General features: G+C 39.8%; 2 long non-coding RNA genes across 5 annotated transcripts in view; one reads left to right on the top strand and one right to left on the bottom strand.

The window, feature by feature from the left end:
- The window catches only part of LOC140077121 (uncharacterized), a 247,915-nt gene that overhangs the window by 82,408 nt on the left and 143,496 nt on the right, over positions 1-22,011 (bottom strand). The window lies entirely within an intron of this gene.
- LOC140076526 (uncharacterized) overlaps positions 14,366-22,011 on the top strand; it is an 83,848-nt gene continuing 76,202 nt past the window's right edge. The window contains exon 1 of the long non-coding RNA XR_011849604.1: positions 14,366-14,497. This is a non-coding gene — a long non-coding RNA (uncharacterized lncRNA). The remainder of the gene's footprint in view (positions 14,498-22,011) is intronic.

Consider the following 22,011-nt stretch of genomic DNA (forward strand, 5'->3'; position numbering starts at 1 on the left):
AAAAAGATTTTATAAAAATAGATTATGATTAGAGATGAGCGAGTATACTCATCCGAGCTTGATGCTCGGTCAAGTATTAACATACTCGGACCGGCTTGTTGCTCGGACGAGTATTTCCCCTGCTCGATAACGAGCAATTAGCTTGGTTTACGAGCCCTCTCCATGCACCGGGACCCGGCGCGCGCCGTCGGGAAGGGGTTAAAGTCCTAAATTCTCTACTTTGGAAGCAGATAGTCATAACATCCAAATAAATTCATAACTTACATTTCCCAAATGTCTGCTTTAAGTTGGCATGTTTTTTTTAAGATTCCACATATTATACTAGAATGTCATGAGGCTCTCAATTTGGGTGCGATTTTTTTCATTTTTTGGAAAATCACCAAAACCCGTATTTAGATGGACCTGCTCAACTTCTCATTGACTGTGAGAGGCCTAAACAATAGCTAGACTTATAAGTAACCACATTATGGAAACTACAACCCTCAATGTATGAAAAAACACTTTTAAGAAGTTTATTAACCCTTTAGGCGTTGCCATCAAGATTTACATTGTCAAACTGTTCAAGCTATAATTTTATTTCTTTTTTTAATGTGGACCTACAGGGGCTTAATTTTTTTTTTTTTTTTGCCACATGAGATGCACTTTTCTGGTACATAATTTTAGGGCATCTATAGCGAATTGGTAAAATTTTATTACGCTTAGTTGGTGGAGGAAATGAAAATCACCAATTTTTGGGAACATTTTTTTTTGTGGGGAGGGGAGGGTTTACCGTTTACCATATCATAAAAATAGTATATCATTTTTATTCTATGGGTTGCCACGATTACGAAAATACCTCATTTATATAGATTTTTTTTATTTTTTCCCATTTTTACTGAATAAAAAGTATTTTGGCGAAAATATTGTTAATTTTAGTGTCACCATCTTTTCATATGCCTAACTTTATATTTTTTGGCTGACAAATCTGGTTAAGGGCTTTTTGTAAGAAGCATTGTTCTGTTTAGTGGTAACATTATTTAATCACTTTTTGGAGCATTTTTTAAAGGGTATTAAATAAAAATTATCTTTTATCTTGGCGGGTTTAATAACGATTTTGTTTTACTTTCCAGATTGTCACGGGCACAGTGACACCAAATATCTGGGGGTTTTGTGCTTTTTATTCAATTTTACTGAATAAAAACTAATTTGGAGCAAATTTTGTTCATTTTACCATCACCATCTTTTCATATGCATAACTATTTCATTTTTCAGTTGACCAAACTGGTTAAGGGCTTATTTTTTGCAAGTTATTTTAGAGTGTAACATTTTTTATCACTTTTTAGAGAAAAATAATACAATTTCCCAACATACTTTCTGTATCAATTCTTCATGGTTTTCTAGATCTCTGCTTGCTTTCACTCTATAGGAAGCTTCTATGTTTACTTCTAGTGGACAGAAATCTGACCATGGTCACACAGGTGCGCAGCTTGTGAGCATCATAGAGAATAATCAGAGCTGTGTGATATAACAAGCCATATATATTAATTGCTGTAGAGAAATAGTGCATAATTAATTTGGGAAATTTTTATCTGAAAAAATATTAAATATAGTAAAATTATGTGCAAGGTCCTTGCACATTTTTTATACTTCGTCCTTTTGGTTCGTTTTAATACTGTATTATTATATCTGCTGCTGTCATTTGACCTTAATATACCATAGATGTGTGGTTTCAATTAACATTCGTCAGGGATACACGTTGATTTCTGCAAAAGTTAGCAACGACTTAATGTTATTTAACTTTTTGTGGGTGAAAGCCAACAGTTGTGTAGCTGCTTGCTGAACAATATATAATATTCTATATAATATTGGTTACAACCCCTGTGCTTTCAATAATAAATTGTATTCAACATATTCCATCATATAAATGTAACCCTGAGGCCCCTATGACATTATAGAAATGTTCATTGCATTCATATTAAATTGAAGGGGTCTCATTGATTCCTCTAGGGATATATTTATAATGTGAAATATGCTAAGTATTATTTAATAGTGGAAGCACTGGGACTGTTTCTACTTTTCCATAATTCAAAACTAGAGACATTTATATTATCTATTTTTAAGTAAGAGATAGAAAAGCTTTTATTGGTGTCACAGCATAAAATACATTTACAAGCAAAAATTTCCATTTTTGATTAAAAAAGAAAATGTTTTCATCCTTTTAATCGCTGACTTTTGCTTAGGGAAATCACAGTTGGCCTTAATCTACTTTCAGAAAACTCCATAAAGTATTAAAAAGTAATGAAAGAACAAGATTGTTTGTTAAAACCACATGAAAGTCATAATTATCTATCATTTCCATGGTTTTACTAAATGGAGACATGGCCATACCATCCCCAGCGAGACTGGCAGACGTGTTGCATATTACAACCATATTCTATGGGATAATAAAAAATGAATCAAAGTAATTTCTAGGAATTTCCATAACAGATAACTTATGTAACTATGCAACAACAGATGCAGCTTAGATAAGAATTGGTAATATAGCAGATGCAGTAGCAACAACAACTGTAATATGGTGACATTGTTTAAAGAAGTTGTCCCAACAATGTAGCTTATCCCTTATCAACCATGTCCACGCAGCACAAAACGGGTGACTGGAGCGTTAGTTATGTTTATACCCTGGAGTTTCATACATTGATTCTCCTAGTCCTTGGAGGTCCCAGCTCCAGGACCATGTTAGACCTCTGTCATATGAACATATGAAATCGCCACAATCATTCCAATGGGTAATACGGCCATCCATTTAAATGGCTTTATTGTCTACCGTACTATGGGTGAGATATAAATAATATAGAACATATCCTATTTACTCCAGTATTTCTGTTCTGTATGCCCCATGGAAGTTTACGGAAATGTCTAAAATATTGGTTGCATATGTGCTGCATACAGTTGTACACCGTATGCTGGCGTATTCACTTACAGTATCCAGGGAGATGAGAACCAGTGGGAGGGGCATTCTGTCAGCCAGCCAATAGTGAGCCATCCATCAGCCAGCCAATAGTGAGCCATCCATCAGCCAACCATTATTTTCCCACCATATTTTATACAGCTACCATACAAATACAGTGACATATACCCCTTTTTACACCTACAGGGATTGCTGTTATGGCTTTACACTGGCTGCACCACATACTTCTCCACAGTTTGATCCCCATTTATGACACACTGGCTGCCAGACATGTCATGAGATCATTAACCTTTTAATGTCAAAAGTGTCAGAAGCTTTTAATACGGACAAGAAAAGACAGAAATGCAGCTGCAAAGGTTACAATAGTCTCATAGCACATGACTGTATAGATGAGACTGCGGATCTGTAAAGATTATAATCCTTTCCCTTCATTACTGTCAGAGATGTAAACAGATATAACTGTAATATTATCAAATCATACTGTGTACAACTAGTATAAAGGTTGATTCTTGTAAAATGTATACATTTTGGTAAAGAAGTGAGAGAAGAACACTGGTCATATGCCCTATTCTTTAAAGACACTGGCAATGAATGCTTTTAGTGCAGTTATTATAGATCATATGACACTACAAAAATCTATATACATTTATTAAGACTAATGCATTATGTGACAGTTTTAATAACTGCACTGGAATTAAATCGACACCTTTTTTAGTGACCATGAAGAATTTGTAACTCCCTCTCCCCCCTATGCCATCTCCATGTCGAGGCGGGAAGAGTGGAAAAAGGCAATAGGGGGATTCTGTGATATCCCCCTATCACAGAATATGGCATAGCATTAATCCAGAGAAGCGATCTTTGTATATCCAGCTTGGTGGGGGGTACAACGCGCCAGCTCTTGACAAATTCCCCCACTGCTTCATAGTACAACACTCAGAGAGTCACATATTTATTGGTAGGTTGGTGTTTATTATATTTGTTTTTGTGAACTGTGTCCTATAAAGCGACCAATTGAGATCGTTTTTGATTTTATCAGGTTTTACTTCTTTCAAATATATACATGTATTTTACATCATTTCATTTCATATTCTTCTTATATACAAAGTTAATTCCTCGGCTAGTAAATGTACAACCTAGTGAGTGTGCTGTCACTTTTAAATAATGGAAAAGTTCACCTTGTTTGGCGTTCTGGCAGTTTTTTTGCAGCACTCACGTGTTCAAAGGCTCCAGGGCTGAGACTACCATGTCTCTGACTGTTGGACAGAGTGGTATCGTCCACCTGTTGTGACGTTTCGAGGGCCACGCCTCACGTCTGAAGAAGAGGGCGTGGCCCTCGAAACGTCACAACAGGTGGACGATACAACTGCCAGAACACCAAACAAGGTGAACTTTTCCATTATTTAAAAGTGACAGCACACTCACTAGGTTGTACATTTACTAGCCGAGGAATTAACTTTGTATATAAGAAGAATATGAAATGAAATGAAATGATGTAAAATACATGTATATATTTGAAAGAAGTAAAACCTGATAAAATCAAAAACGGTCTCAATTGGTCGATTTATAGGACACAGTTCACAGATGCGTTTCTTTGGAGGATAAGGAGACCTCCTAAAGTCCTTGACCTAGAATCTATTAAATACCTCTGTATCTCTTTATCACTACCCTCATCCTATTATATTTGTTTTGCAATAAATTCCCTGATATTATTCTATTCAGATGTTATTATTGTGGTATATCATGTAGCCTCATTAAGCTGATATATTTATATAATTGCCTATTAATTAAAAGAGTTAGAATAGAATAAATACTTTCCAGATAAATCTTTGCTGTCATTTGTAAGGATTGGATTTATATGGCTATAATTCCATTCTGCTTAACAAAGCCCAGATATTGCTCTTACAGTCTCCGGAAGATGTAATGAATATTTTTAAGCAGTAAATTCATATTATAACACAGTTTTAATCACAGTACGTACAATTCTGAACAGGAAATGCATGGCTGATATTAGCTGAGCTAAGTGCATTTTGATCGGACTGCAATAGATCTCTCTGCGAAGATTTAATTGCTTTAATTACTCGGAATATTATTACCTTGCATTTATGTTTTTAGATGTAAAATGTTTATTGTCTTCTCTCCGGCACAACTTTTCGGTACCCCCCTCCACGTTACTTGAAATCTTAATTTACATGTGTCATAGGAAATATTTCTAAATTCTGTCCTGCCAGAAATAAAACACACCATGCAAATTTTAATCTCATATGCAGTTTACTAAATACTATGAACTTTAAAAATCCTTCTAAACACAGACCTTAACCTTTTCAATATTCTGCATTTTGATTAGCTGCCTATGCTTCTAGTTTCACTCTGGCTACTTTTACAGTAAATAAGGGGTTGTGGGAATGATCAATGCTTCATCCTATGGAATGCTGAAAAGGTCAGAGCAGCAGAGTTTACTGTCAATAGGAATAAACAGAACACAATGGTAACGGCATACTATATCATAGAAACAAAACATTGTCATAAATATGGTTTCCTGTTTATAACGAGTAAAATAATGAAATACATACAAGGAATCAAGTAACACAAAGCATAGTACAGATTCAGTGTGTCTTAGTGTGTCTGATTTAATGACTGTTACCCAGAGAGATGGAGGTATGATTAGGATAGTACACAGAAAAGAAAAAAAGTTCATTTTTCCATATTTTATACATCTTACCCGGAAGATATTACCCAATGCACCATCCTCCGGTCTTTTCCCTGATCTCTTCTAGCTATTTTTAGTAGGTCCTCAATATAAGATTGATAGAGGTCCAACACCTAGCATCTCAACAGATCTAATGTTCTCCATCCATTAGCAGAGAATGGAACAAGAAGCAGACAGCTCAGCTGTGTAGTAGATGCACTGAGTCACTGCAGTAGCTCTTAACAAAATCAATAGGAGCTGATTGGTCTGATCTCCACATACACAACAGAGCTGTCAGTTTCATGAGAACAGTCAAATTGTAAGATGGGAACAATGTGTCCTCCTAAGAACATTTAAGATGCTGCAGTCTCTTCTTTAAATGGGCCAACAAATTCAATTCAAATTTAAGACGCTGCCCTCTTTTGAGTCCTGCCCCCCAGTAAAAATTTTTATTGAAATGGTCTCTAGGGATATTGAGAGATTGGACAGTTGAACGCACAGTTCAAACATCACACAAGAGGACATTGTTCTTAAACAGTCAGACAAAGAGGGGAACATAGTTATCCGGCCACAGGAGTCCTACATTGAAGAAGCTAAGAGAAAACTTTTGAATAAACAATGCTTTAGACACTTGTGGAGTGATCCCACAAAGGATTTCCTGGTAAAATACCAGAAACTACTAAACAAAGGATGGTAGAACAGAGCCATCTCCACTTAGGAGAGGGACTTTCTCACGGTCAGGCACCCGAAAGTGGCAACTTTTAGTTGAGTTTATCGAGTCCAGTATCGGGGGCCTGACTGAGAGATTGAGTCAATGGTCGGATAATGAAATAAGACACTTTGTTCAGGATTTGTTCTCGTATACAAGAGACACAATGCAAATCTTGAAAGATTTAGAAGGGGTACGTCTAGAACAAGACAAGATATTGGTGACAGTAGACGTTGAAAGTCTCTAAATGAGCATAGGACATCAAGTGGGTTGTGATACTGTTAAATACTTCTTGGAACGTTACAACAATAAAAGCCCAATCCGACAGAAATTCATTCTGGAAGTGTTTCTCTTCGTCCCATGTCACAATTATTTCATTTTTGATGCCCGCTTCTTCCTCCAAACCCAGGGAACGGCGATGGGCACTGCATGTGTGCCTATTTTCGCCAATCATTTCCTTGGGTGGTGGGAGGAGGAACAGGGTATCCTGTGACACTCTAAAGGAATATACACATCACGTTGTACTCTGGAAAAGATACATTGATGATGTGGTGTTTATCTGGAAAGGGTCAGAGGAAACCATGAAGAATTCATATCACAACTCAATGAAAATGACTGTAACATCAGACTCACCCTCATGTACAGCAAAACCTCTATTCCTTTTCTGGATATTAATATCAAAGTAGACAAAGATGGCTTGGTTCAAACGAGAATGGCCACTAACAGTCTTTTACATGCAGAGAGTGTGCATCAGCCTCGCACCATCAAGGGAATTCCCAAAGGAGAGTTCCTGAGATTAAGAAGAAATTGTTCCACCCTTGAAAGGTTCAAGGAAGGGGCAATGGCCCTTAGAGAATGTTTACGACATTATGAGACATTATTCTGGCCGCTCCATAAAGAAAGCATATAACGCTGCACTCCATATTGATAGATCTTCTCGATTACAAGTGAAAACAAAGATTGAAGATTCACAAACAAGATATATCACTACTCTACATGACAAATGGAGTGAAATAAATAAGATCATGAATCGCCATTGGGGGAATCTCACTTTGGATCCAGACCTAGCCCAAATCATAGGAAAAAAAGTCTCATGTGGATATAGGATTTCCTCTATAGGAAACATGCTGGTACAGAGTCACTCTTGCAAGACTAAGAAGGAACGATACCATAAATACGCAGGACGGACATAAATTTGATCAAGGAAAATAAGACCTGTTTCTCATCCGGAGGTAATTTATGCTCTCCAATTTCCCTGCAAGCTAATGTACCTAGGGGAAACCATTTGAGAAATGAGAATAAGGATTAAAAAAACTATGATAAAATGCAGAGAGAGGCTGTGAAGCAAAATAAACCAATTCAACCCACACCAATTGTGGAACATTTCAAAAAATTCCACAACTGCAACTTTAGAGGCCTCAAGGGGTGGGCAATTACCCAAGTTACACTAGGGATCATAGGTGGAGACATGGATACCTTGCTTCTCCAATCGGAGCAATCGGAGAGTTTTGGGATTTACAGGATGGGGAGTCTCAAACCCAGAGGCCTGAATGATAACTTTGGCTTCGGATGTTTTCTGTAAACCTTAACAAATTGGGGCTCATTTACTAACGGTCCAAATCGCGCACTTTCATCAGGTTATTTACGAATATTTACGCCGAATTTGTGCCGAATTGCCCCGGGATTTTGGCGGACACGATCGGATTGTGTCGCATCGGCGCCGGCTTTCGTGCAATAGAAATCGGGGGTGTGGCTGTCCCGTAATATTAGCTTGCGGTATATCATGCAAATCCAAATAAAGCTCAAAATTAATACACAAGTAGTGTAGGGTAAGCCCGTTAAATGTACCTCACAGGGACTGTTACTCTCTACTTTTTGAATCTTAGTTGTCTGACTGAGAAGAAGAATTTTTGGTTTTATGCATTTCATACAAACAACTATGTCTTGCATTAAAGAAAGAAGTTGATATTCGCTACCCTTCTCAACTGCTTTCTGGCATTATATTATTAAAAATATGCAAATAAAAAATGCAGAAAATATCATACTGGAAATTACAAATAATATTCTTATATCTACTAAAGAAATACAGTACTGTTAAGCTCATTAACTGGCCTTTTTTCTGAGTCTTATATGATGTAATTCAAAAATCATATTACAAACTGTATAAAGGAAACTAATTGTGCTATTTGTAAACACAATAACGGTGTAACAGTATTAATATATAAGCATGAATAGATCCACTCTCAATATGATGTTGTTAATCACACTGGATTGTCAGTGGAACTGCATTGGCTAACCAAGCCGTCAATCTTAAATTCTAAAATAAAAGGCGCCCGAACCCGGCCGCCGTTGCCCTTAGAAGAAGGCAAAACACATCTCTTGTTTATCCTTAGTCACAGTGTAGGGATAGAAATATCTAGGGACAGCTCTAGTGTCAATAGTTACCTTGCTAAAGATCATAAATAGATGCACAGACCCGACGAACATAAGACAGCTGACAGTCTCAGCAGCGAGACTCTAGCCGCGATCTCGTCAAAAAATCACAAGCTGGTGTGTTGCCATAGCGAGAGGAGAAGCGGTGCATCAGACACCTAACCGCACTCTCTCCTCATATAGTGACAGCTGGCATATGCATAGTGATGTACTGTACCGCACAGTAACGTGGATGTGCCTTATGATCTTTTAGCCTCAAGACCGCTGTCTCTAGGAGGGCTGTAACAAATTGTAAGGGGACCCATACCTGTGTCAGCATCCCAGGGTGACTTTGCATAACCCATGTGACAAGGATAAAGTATGGCAGCCAAAATACTGCCATACTAGAACTTTTTACGTACGGCATACACACTGAGCATACACTCAGGATTTTAATGAATTAATAAAAGCAAATTTTTAATACTATATTCACATTCTTTTTCCCAATCTTCTTCTCTTTTCCCATTCCCCCTTTTTTTTTGGTTAAAAATTTCCTTAGGTGGTGCAGACCGTGAGTGTTATCTGGAACACATTACGTTCTCTAATGTTAGCTCCCTGGCCACACTTATCTTTCTGCCCGCAGATTCTACATATACACAGGCTCGGCTCCTAACAAAAAACTGAGGTGGTGATTTTACTGCCAACAATCTGCACTCTGTGACTACTAATGCCGCTGCCTCGCTGAGCCCCTGTGCCATCTCTTACTTACTTTGCACCCCGCGGCCGTTTGGCTCCCATCCTTGCACTGCTGCCACCCTGCTTACTCACGGCCACAGTAGAGACTTGCTGCCTGCTTTGGTGCCTGACACACAAGCTGACACCCTCTTCTCCTGACGATGATGATGAATCCCTGGCTTCACCCGACTCCCAAGTGCACAACCCGACTACTTGCAAGTGCAACATATCTTCCCGTGCCACTCTCCACATCTGTACTTTCCCGCCTACTGCACAAAGCAGCCAATTTCTGCCCCACCTCTTCACTGCCAAGCAGCTGCTGACTGTCCTCAAGGAGTTCGTACTCGCTGTATAGTGGCGCTGAGCCCAGACCACCTAGTAGATCTCTGGCGTTGGGAAATGAAAAGGATATAGGCTGGTTGAGGACAGTTTGGCGCCTTTGACCTGCTCCTGGGCAATGCCAACTAAGGGTTGTATCTGATGAACCCACAGACTTCTGGATGGGGTTGTCAGGTGTCATCTGGGAGGAAGTGGATGACCTAGTCAACCAATCGTCAACCTTTGGGTTGTTTGTCAACTCACTGCCACTAGATGACAATGGCTGTTCTGACCACACAGAATCACCCCTTCTGTGATGTCCCCTTATTGTGCTGCGCCCTGTTTGACCTGCCACCTCTCTGTCTGACATATTGGTTAATCAACTATGTTGATTTGGCCCCGGAAGAAGCCAGAGAGGGTGAAACCTAGGTTGTGCGAGGTGTTTGGCGTCATTGTGGACTTTTAATGATACGCACGCTTTTAACTTACTTTTGTGAGTATATGACAATAAAAAGCTTTTTACTCTTTACCCCGGTAATCCGCACTATTTGTCCATAAATTCCTGCATAGGATCTTCTTGGGACTTTGAACACGGGAGTGAAACGAAGTCTACAACAGAAACTAGTACAGGAAATGAACAAAAAAAATTGGAGGAATTACAGAGGAAATTTTTAACATACTTTGAGATTTGGTGAGACTGTTCTTCGGAATGAACATATGAAAATTTATGTAAAGGAGTAGAGCACTAACATTTTTTATGCTGTTACGGATTTACTTTACCAAAAAAACTTGAAATTTGGGGTATACAGAAGCACAAGAACTGACACCCTGGAATAGGAGCAGAAATCACTACAGAAAATATGTAGATTTTACACAAAATTCTTCCTATTCACTTCAGCAACAAAATAGAACTGCTATTTGGGGTATACAGATTCCCCAAAATGGACACCCTGGGATTGGAGCAGAAATCACTACAGAAAGTATCTGGATTTTACACAGAATTCTTCCTATTCACTTCAGCAACAAAAAAGAACTGCTATTCGGGGTATACAGATCCCCCAAAATGGACACCCTGGGATTGTAGCAGAAATCACTACAGTAAGTATGTGGATTTTACACAGATTTCTTCCTATTCACTTAATCAACATGGCCTCTGTAAGTGAACATGGAAGTGAAGAGTGAAGTGATTCTAAGAGCGGCGGCTGTCATGTACGTGTCATACTAAAACACAGCATTGTTTGAAGACCAAACCATTCTCCCTATGCATATTTAAGCGCATATGCCCTTGATAAAGCGCATATAGTGAAACACGTGTCGGGGCCAACTCCCGTGTGTGATCTCCATTTGGTATGGTATTTGCTTTCAAATTCCCCTTTGTCATTTCATCCTACAGGATCAGTCTATGCACTTACTCATATCTGACTGTTTTTTGCATGTATACTTTGGGCTTTGCCATACAACTATTTGCCTATTTATAATACTATTTATTGTATCACACATGGCTTTTAATCTATTGTAGTTCATCTATTGTGTATTTTGATTATTTGTATACTATTAATAGAGACAGTAATTTTTTACATTTATTTATCTTGAGTGTTACATCACTTGCTGATCAAAGTATTGGTTAATATTTAAGTGGGGCACAACATTCGACAACACCCTACAGGCTCTCTGCAGCCAGGAAATACCTGTTTTTAACGTGATTCGTCATGATTCGATTCAGGTCAAATCAAATTTTTTCCAAAAATTCGGCGATTCGGGGCGAACCGAATTTTAACAAATTTGCCCATCTCTATCGAGGATAAATAATCCTTCCCTATTTCTTCTATAAACCATTCCTTAATAAATTTCTCTTTGTCTCCACCTTTCATTTTCTTCGGGACCCAAATAATTCTTACATTATTTCTTCTTGACCAGTCTTCAAAATATGCCAATTTCTCTCTAAGAGGTGGAAGGGCCCAGGGACTTCCTCCCTGAAGCCTTTGTCACCCTCTTAACTATACCCCAATTACTGTTAAACCAACAAAAAGCACTTCAATCAATCATTATTGAAAAAATTAGAAACAGACCAACAAACCACCACATAAAAGGTTAGTATAGTAGCATATAGTTGGTGAGATTTTAAAGTGTCCGTCTTGTAAAGGTAAGGGTTTGTCTTGTTAAGAATAGTAGGCAATCTGCCCCAAAAACAAGAGGATTTCACCCATCCATAGAACAGCAAGCATGCAAATACAATTCACTTCAGATGGATTGAGAGTTTGTGTATTAAGTTGGTTCCATAGTCCACTTCGAGGGGACCATATAATTCCCACTGTAACAAGATCACATATTTAAGTCACCATTGGTAAAAGCACATGCTCAAATCAGCAAGGGAGGAAAGCCCACTCCTGAACCACAGTGCTTCCCCCAAAGCCAACCTCCGGAAGCCAACCTCCGAAAGAACAGCCACTTCTGGAGGGATATGATACACATAATGAGTAACATTGGGTGTAAGATTTTAGAAAAACCATAAAAGTTGCTCGTCTCATAACACAACATCAAATCCCGTGGGGCAATTAGATCCAAACATGGAGTACTGCCAAAAACTTTCCACACAATTGCAGACTAGGTACTAGGAGAGTACCAGCAGAATACTACCACCTCCGCAGGAAAACCTTTCAACCAGTGAAGCCCAAGGTAGGAGATACCATTAACCAGACCAAGACCACAGTCAGCACCAGGTCCACTGCAACTCTACATGACCTCCAGATATAGACACGATACAGAAAGACAATATAGGACTATTACAAAGCAGCCTCAGAGCAGCATTAGGATAGCATTGAGTAAATTCAGGGCACCTTGCATCCGAGACGCCAAGCCATCGAGGCACCAACCCTGACTGTTATTTTGTTAGGTCATTTTGTTGTAAGGTGCTGTGGAATATGTTGGTGCTATATAAGTAATATTTTCCTATTCCCCCTCATACCATTATAGAGTACTGTCTGTACCTTTTTACAGGTGCAGGGGAATCTATAGTTTAATTCCAAATGATAGAATCTGAACATCCGCATTTCTGAACTGCGTTACACCATACAGAATTGACCTTTTCAGCGCACATCTGTTGTAAATTAATACCCATTTACTGTCTCAGTCATTTATAGGCATTAAAATGTAATTTCCTCTTAACTTGCATATTCTGAGGACTTTCATTGTCACATGCTGAAATTATGTCTGTTATTTGCAGAAAACTTTCCTTACCAAGTAGTTACTGCTGAAATGTATTCTCTCATAAATGTGACATTTTTGAAACTTCTACATTATATTGTAGTTTATCAAGCTTAATATTAAAGTGCATCTACCACCAGGGTGAAGCACTGTATGCAAATGAGCCTGAGGGGCTCCAGGCTTCATAGGTGTTAATGGAACCTGGAGCCCTTCAGGCTCACTTGCATACAGTCTTTTATCCTGGTGTTATATGCCCTTTAAAGCCACCAGCCTTCTATTGTACAGCTGGACAATAATTCCAATGATACCTTTATCATTCTGCTGAATACTAGCCTTTGATAAAGCCCGGTATACGCTTCTTTCACCCTGAAGAAGCGCGGGCAAAGCGCGTTGGGGAATCTGGGAGGCAACCTCAGACTGCAGGAAATGGGTAGGACACTAGTCTTTTAGTTATAAGCTCAATGTTCAGACGCATATCCTATATTTACCCTTAGTGTGAACGGTTGTGGAGGCAATACTATTTGTTGAATGTGCCATTTTAGGAACAGAGCAATATACCCTGTAATACAGTTAGGTGTTTTTGTCTGATCTGACTTATTTTTGGATATCGTCTGTTACATGAATCATTTCATGAAGATACATTAGTGTGTTGTTTTATACATTGAATAAAGTTTATATAATTTTGGTTTTATTAAAGAACGTTGTAACTCCATTTTTTGTGGTAGTACATTCGCTATGGTGGAGTAGTTCTATATTTTGAGTGTGGAAGGCTATATGCCTAACCTCAGCAATATGAAGATAAGGCATTTAATCAGGACAACATGTTTGTAATTGAACAAGCCGACTAAGGCAGGATTAAGGTTGGTGGGGGGCCCCTTGGTACAAAATTTGGTGGGGGTCCCCATTTAATGTAGTCCATACAGCAATCGCTAGTAATAACTATATACAGTCCCCAGTAAACGCTATATACAGCCCCCAGTAATCATTACCTAGATACAGACCCCTAGCATTATAAACAGCCAACCCCAGGATTACTTATATACAGCGCCCCAGCATTAACTATATACAGTTTCTAGTAAAATAATTAAACTTTGCTAACTTTATCCCTCTCCCCCGCAGCCTGAATTAACTTCCTCCTCTTCCGGCAGGTCAGACATCTTATCTTGGTTGTGACATCATTCAAGGTCTTGTGTCAGACCACTAAGGGCTTTCACATGCATCAGGACAGCATGGTTGTTATTGAATAACCTGAAACATATGATGAGTCACATGCTTGTGACATCACTCAAGTTCCTGTTTTCTTGTTGCCATTAACAGTGGTGATTTCTATTTTCTTGCACATAGAAGGTTACAGATGGAGAGTCCACTCCTCTCCTGCTGCCCCTCCCAACAAGCTTCACCCACACTCCTCTTGTCTCCAGCTGTCTGGTATAGATTTCCATGGTGACCAGGATGCATGTCAGGAGAGCAGCCTGGGTGGAACAAGGTAAATCCTCTGCATGCAGATCGCTAATCAGAGTAAACAAGAAAATATACATGTCTATTTGCTTAGCTATTTGTATAAGACCTGTAAACTTGAATGGAAAGTGGCAGCACATGCACAGTAGTCTACGTTCAGCCCTACAATGGAACGGTCCAGGGAACCCCCTTTTTGAGATATTTAAGGTGGGATCAACATTGACCATGATCTTATGACATATTCTAATGAGCCATAAATACTATATATAAGAATAGTTCCTGTCCACATGATGCAAAAGAAAATATGTACCATATATACCTGAGTATAAGCCTAGTTTTTCAGCACAAAAAAATGTGCTGAAATCCCAAACTCGGCTTATACTCGAGTAAAAAAAATATATATCAAAACTCACCTTTCCAGCTTCTCCCACTGCTAGCTATATACTGGGGCAGAAGGCTGACTATATACTGGGGAATATGGGCTGGCAAGCTATATACTATGGGGCAGGGTCCGGTAGGCTATATAATGGGGAGGCTGTGACCAATGCACCCTTGGCTTATACTATAGTCAATAGGTTTTCCCAAGTTTTTGGGGTAAAATTAGGGGCCTTGGCTTATACTTAAGTCGGCTTATACTTGAGTATATATGGTAGGTTTTACGAGAAATTACTCTTTTTATTCATTTTTGGACCAGTACTGATGCTTGCATGTCCTTTAAAGACACTTTGCAAGGTGGACATGCCGATGATACAATATTGCAACACAATGGGGGTGATGTAACATTGTTTTTTTTGGCTATCTGTGGTGTTTTGCATAGTTTTTGACAATGTATAGTCACTTAGATGCTGCTTGCACCAAATTCATTAAGCTAGTAATTTTTCCGCAATAGGAAAGAATTCATGAATTGTGACTTTCCATTTAAAAGCAGTTTTATGTGCAAATTGACACCAATCCTACATGCTGTGGCTTTTGATGTTTTTATTGTATATATATATATATATATATATATATATATATATATATATATATATATATATATATTTTTGTACTTTTCCATAAAAAAGAAATAAATGGGATTTCCTGTTACCTTGAATTGTTTGAGTGATAAAAGTAGTTAGTTGATCCCTAGAGGCATCATTACAGTTCATATGATTTTAGAGCTGATATAGCTGTCAACCAGAATGTAACCCATCCTAAAACTGTCAATAGATCTGGAGTCACTTCCTATAAACTTAATCCATTTTTCTCTGAACATCTGGTCCAAAAGATATCACTTATGCCCACAAGCGTTCCCATCTTATGTGCTCATTAAGGCAGAAAATACAATGAATGTTTGAGACCGGCCTGCTCGCAGCAAACATCTGTCAACCGATTAGCTGAATACTTTTCTATCTTTAAGCGCGTGTTTGCTTTGGCAGTACGAGGGCATCTAATGAAGCTATGTAACAAGATGTCCATCTTTAAACATAAGGCCACCTGTCACATTGTGCTACAAACTGCATCCCACATTAAGTTAAAAGTAGCATCATAACTACACTTTGTTTACAGATAGTTAAACTCCAAGGCGCCATCACATCTCCGACATTTGTTTCAGATTTGTCTGTTTTATAAATGGTCTTAATTAAAGACTATTTATTGAGAACTCTGAGGTTGCTCGTTTATAAAAAAAACCTGATCATGACATTATTCATTGACATTTCTATTTTAATTACATTTAGGAGAAAAATAAGAATGACAATTGCACTGCCTTGCAGTGTAAAATTATAGCATGTTAATAAAAAATCTTTTTCATAAAGCTCAAAAGGATAAATATGTTTTTTCTGGTTAATGTGGAAGGAAAACTACAGGAATCAGCAAAAGAAAAGAAAAATAACGCCTGAGATCAAAATGTCATATTGCTGCAGAACTGAGCATGTAGTTATGTCTCAGGTAGGTATGTAAATGATTACGTGTGGGTCTTGCCCCAAGAGGAAACATAAGTGCTTCTTCTACTAATCATCAAAAAAGGCTCTCAGTGGCTACTTTTGGATACTGTACGGATTGTAACAGATTGTTATGTGCCTCTACAACCTTTCAAAATGAATCTTCCACCAGGATTAAGGATTGTAAACCAAGCACACTGACATACTGGTGTGTGTGCCCCCTCTGGCAGGATTTGCTCTTTTAGCTTATTATGCCCTAGTTTATATATATATATATATATATATATATATATATAAGACTTTAAAAATGATGCAAATAGACCTAAGGAGTTTTGGGCTAAATTAACAGCTCTGGAAGCCCTCAGACTAATTTGCATAATTTTAAAATTATTTTTTGTATAAAACCAAGGGCATAAGAAGAAGAGGTGATACTGTCCGAGGGGGCACTCACCAGTATGTACAGTATGAATCAGATCACAAACTGATGAAAAACTTTTTCACACATTTCACACTGACCTGACCTGCAATGCAGGTGTGAATGAGGCCCTACAGATCAGCAATATATGCAAGGCATTGTTTATCTAAATGTGTTGCCTCTAGTGGCAGCGACATTCCTGTTGCTTTCTTTATTTACAGTTGTATCAATGATAAACATAACTGCCTTAAACGTAACCAGACGCCATTACGTCTATAGTGTAGGTAAATACAGGCGGTCCCCCACTTAAGAACACCTGACTTACAGACGACCCCTAGTTACAAACGGACTTCTGGATGTTAGTAAATTACTGTACTTTAGCCCTAGGCTACAATAAACAGCTATAACAGTTATCTCAGGTGTCTGTAATTAAGCTTTATTGTTAATCCTGGTTCTTATGAGAATCCAACATTTTTAAAATCCAATTGTCACAGAGACAAAAACAAATTTGGCTAGGGTTACAATAATAAAATATACATTTCCGACTTGCATACAAACTCAACTTAAGAACACACCTACAGAATCTATCTTGTACGTAACCAGGGGACTGCCTGTACAAGGAAACCGCTATATGCATTGGTAACTGAATAAATTAGCTTACTGTTCCTCTTGTTAAGCAGTGCTGCATCTGTAGTGCCAGCACACAACCTTGAACCATTCCTATGGTCCATTGTCAGGCCAATCCTGTGGTCCGTTATTTGTGGCCTATGTGTTATTGGTATAAGAGGTCTGCTCACACCAATATGCTAGTTAAAAAGACAGAATGCTTAAACACTGTGACATTGAAAACACTGCCATGTGTCTATGATTCCATAAAAATGCATTTGTTTGTGTGCGGTCTTTTGGATTTTGAACTGGTAACAGGTGGACAATTTCATGAGCAGGGGATAAAAGACACACTAAGGTCAGGGACTATACCATGTACACTTCTAGTTGATATAACATTCCAGGAGAGTCTTTGCCTCATGTATATGATAGGCCCAGGCAGGGCCAGCACCAGCACCCGGCAAACCCGGCCAAGTGCCAGGGCCCACGGCTGCTGGGAGGGCCCACTTGTGGCCACATCTCATTCCCCAGCAGTCGGGACGTGCTGGGTGCTGGCAACATAAAGCGTTGCTCCATTTGCCGCAAAATGCTGCCGTTTGGTGGAACCCCCGTCCCAAGCAGCCTGGCCGTGCAGGGTACGTGCGCTCTGTGTGCTGCAGGGCGCTGTGCATGAAGTGCTGTGCGGCTGTTGGCAGGAGGAGGAAGACAGTGAAGGGGAAGCTCCGGACCTGAGCAGAAGAATGAGGTGAGTAGTATTCTTTTATTTTTAATGGTCACACTTACTAGTCCACGGGGGTTGAGGAGGGGGCTGTATATAATGTTTGGGGGGTGAGGAGGGGGCTGTATATAATGAATGGGGAGGGGGATGAGGAGGGGGCTGTATAAAATGAGTGGGGGGATGAAGAAGGAGCTGTATATAATGAATGAGGGGTGCGTGCAGGGGGCTGCATGTAATGTTTGGGGGAGAGGAGGGGCCTGCATATAATGGGAGGTGAGGGGGATGCAAATAATCCATGTGGGGGAGGGGGGCTGAAAATAATTAAACTATGGGTGGGGAGAGGGGCCTCGGCTGAATATAATTAATCCATGTGGAGGCTGCATGTAATTAATTTATGGGGGTGAGGAGGCTGTATAAAATGAATCCATGCCACTACGCCATTTTACTGCAAAGGGGCCCACTGAAGCTCTGTTGCCCAGAAATCATTTGCAATTGGATTGAGAACTGGCTGAAGGATCGTATCCAGAGAGTTGTGGTCAATGATTCCTACTCGGAATGGTCACCAGTTATGAGTGGTGTACCCCAGGGTTCTGTGCTTGGCCCACTACTATTTAATATATTTATCAATGATATAGAGGTAGGAATTACTAGCACTGTGTCTATTTTTGTAGATGACACCAAGCTGTGTAGTGTAATACAGTTTATGGAGGATGTTCATAGGCTGCAGGGTGACCTGGACAAAGTGAATGTTTGGTCATCCACTTGGCAAATGAGGTTCATTGTGGATAAATGTAAGGTTATGCACCTGGGGGCCAATAATCCAAAGGCAAAATATGTCCTTGGGGGGAGTAAATCTGGGAGAGTCCCTTGTTGAGAAGGACCTGGGGGTACTAGTAGATCAGAAATTGAATAACAGCATGCAATGTCAATCAGCTGCCTCTAAAGCTAGTAGGATCTTGTCATGTATCAAAAGTGGTATGGACTCTCGTGATAGGGGTGTAATATTACCACTATACACGGCATTGGTTCGGCCTCACCTGGAATATGCTGTCCAGTTCTGGGCACCGGTGCATAAAAAGGATGCTGTGGAGCTGGAGAGTGTTCAACGTAGAGCCACAAAAATGATAAGGGCAGGGGTGTACCAAGCCTGTCTGCTGCCTGAAGCGAGCTATAGAGAGACGCCCCCCCTCCCCCCCCGCCCATATATGTAATATATCAGGGAGTGTCAGTACCAGATCCATCATATTGGTTTCATGTGAAAATAAAGCAATGCAAAATGCATACAGTGTACCGCCATGTAGTATAAAATACATACAGTGTACCGCCATGTAGTATAAAATTCATACAGTGTACCACCATGTAGTGTAAAATGCATACAGCGTACCGCCATTTAGTCTAAAATGCATACAGCATGCCACGTAGTATAAAATGCATACAGCATATCACAATATAGTATAAAATGCATACAGCATCCCCCCATGTAGTATAAAATGCACACAGCATCACCCCATGTAGTATAAAATACATACAGTGTACAACCATGTAGAATAAAATGCATACAGCATATCACAATATAGTATAAAATGCATACAGCATCCCCCCATGTAGTATAAAATACATACAGCGTCCCCCCATGTAGTATAAAATGCATACAGCATATCGGAATGTAGTATAAAATACATACAGCATATCACCGTGTAGTATAAAATGCATATACCATATCGCCATGTAGTATAAAATGCATACAGCATATCACCGTGTAGTATAAAATGCATATACCATATCGCCATGTAGTATAAAATGCATATAGCATACCGCCATGTAGTATAAAATGCATACAGCATAACGCCATGTAGTATAAAATGCATTGAGAGTACCCCCATGTAGTATAAAATGCATACAGTGTACAACCATGTAGAATAAAATGCATACAGCATATCGCCATGTAGAATAAAATGCATACAGTGTACCACCATGTAGTATAAAATGCATACAGTGTGCCGCCATGTAGTATACAATACATACAGCATATCGTAATGTAGTATAAAATGCATACAGTGTACCATCCATATACATATACACATACACACATCACATCCATATACACATACACACATCATATCCATATACACATACACACATCATATACATATACACATACACACATCACATCCATATACACATACACACATCACATCCATATACACATACACACATCATATACATATATACATATACACATACACACATCATATACATATATACATATACACATACACACATCATATACATATATACATATACACATACACACATCATATACATATATACATATACACATACACACATCATATACATATATACATTCACACATCACATGCATATATACATACACACACACATCACATCCATATACATATACACATACACACATCACATCCATATACATTTACACATACACATCACATCCATATACATATACACATCAAATCCATATACATATACACGTACACATCACATCCATATACACATACACACATCATATACACATCACATCCATATACACATACACACATCACATCCATATACACACACACATCACATCCATATACATATACACATACACATCAAATCCATATACATATACACGTACACATCAAATACATATACATGTACACATCACATCCATATACACAAACACATACATATACAGATAAACTTACTATCTTTTCTTTTAGGAAGCCTCTGCCTTGTCCTGCACTTGGGGTGGGCACCTGGAGCGAGGGGGGGGGGAGTTGGAGAGGAGAGCGGAGAGTTAGCGGGGGAGCACGGGGGAGCGCGGGGGGGGGAGTGGGCGACAGAGGGAGCGGAGAGGAGAGGGAGCGGACAGGGAGCAGAGCGGAAAGGAGATGGAGCGAAGCGGAGAGGGAGCCGTGCGGATAGTGAGCCGAGCCGACCGGAGAGGAGAGGGAACGGAGAGGAGAGGAGAGGGAATGGAGAGGAGAGGAGAGGGAGCCGAGCGGAGAGGAAGCCGAGGGGGTATGCCCGGAGCGGACAGGTGGCGCTGCACTTTTGACAGGGGGATGTGTGCGGCGGGAAAGAGAATGCGCCACCCGGCATGGAGGGAGGTCTGTCAGCCTGGGCAGCAGCATAGGCATCAGCATGGCGGGCAGACGGAAGCACAAGCGAGCGGGCGGGCACACAACGCCGCCCCCTTGTCCAGCAGGTGGCGCGCCGCCTGAGGCGAGAGTCTCAACTCGCCTCATGGCAGGTGCGCCCCTGGATAAGGGATATGGATGGTCGTAGTTATGAGGAAAGATTAAAACAACTTGATTTATTTAGTCTGAAAAATAGATGACTACGAGGGAACATGATTCATTTATATAAATATATGAATGGTCCATACAAAAAATATGGTGGTAAGTTGTTTCAGATTAAATCAAATCAAAAGACAAGGGGGCGCTGTTTCCGTCTGGAGAAATCAAGGTTTAATCACCGGAGGCATCAGGGCTTTTTTACTATGAGAACTGTCAATCTGTGGAATAGCCTGCCTCAGGCGCTGGTCACAGCAGGGACAGCAGAGAGCTTCAAGAAGGGTCTAGATTAGAGATGAGCGAACATACTCGTCCGAGCTTGATGCTCGATCGAGCATTAGCGTACTCGTAACTGCTCGTTGCTCGGACGAGTATTTCGCCCGCTCGAGAAAATGGCAGCTCCCGCCGTTTTGCTTTTTGGCGGCCAGAAACAGAGCCAATCACAAGCCAGGAGACTCTGCACTCCACCCAGCATGACGTGGTACCCTTACACGTCGATAGCAGTGGTTGGCTGGCCAGATCAGGTGACCCTGGGATAGACTAGCCGCTGCCCGCGCTGCTCGGATC

Source organism: Engystomops pustulosus, chromosome 9 (assembly GCF_040894005.1).
Source record: "Engystomops pustulosus chromosome 9, aEngPut4.maternal, whole genome shotgun sequence".
Lineage (NCBI taxonomy): Eukaryota > Metazoa > Chordata > Amphibia > Anura > Leptodactylidae > Engystomops > Engystomops pustulosus.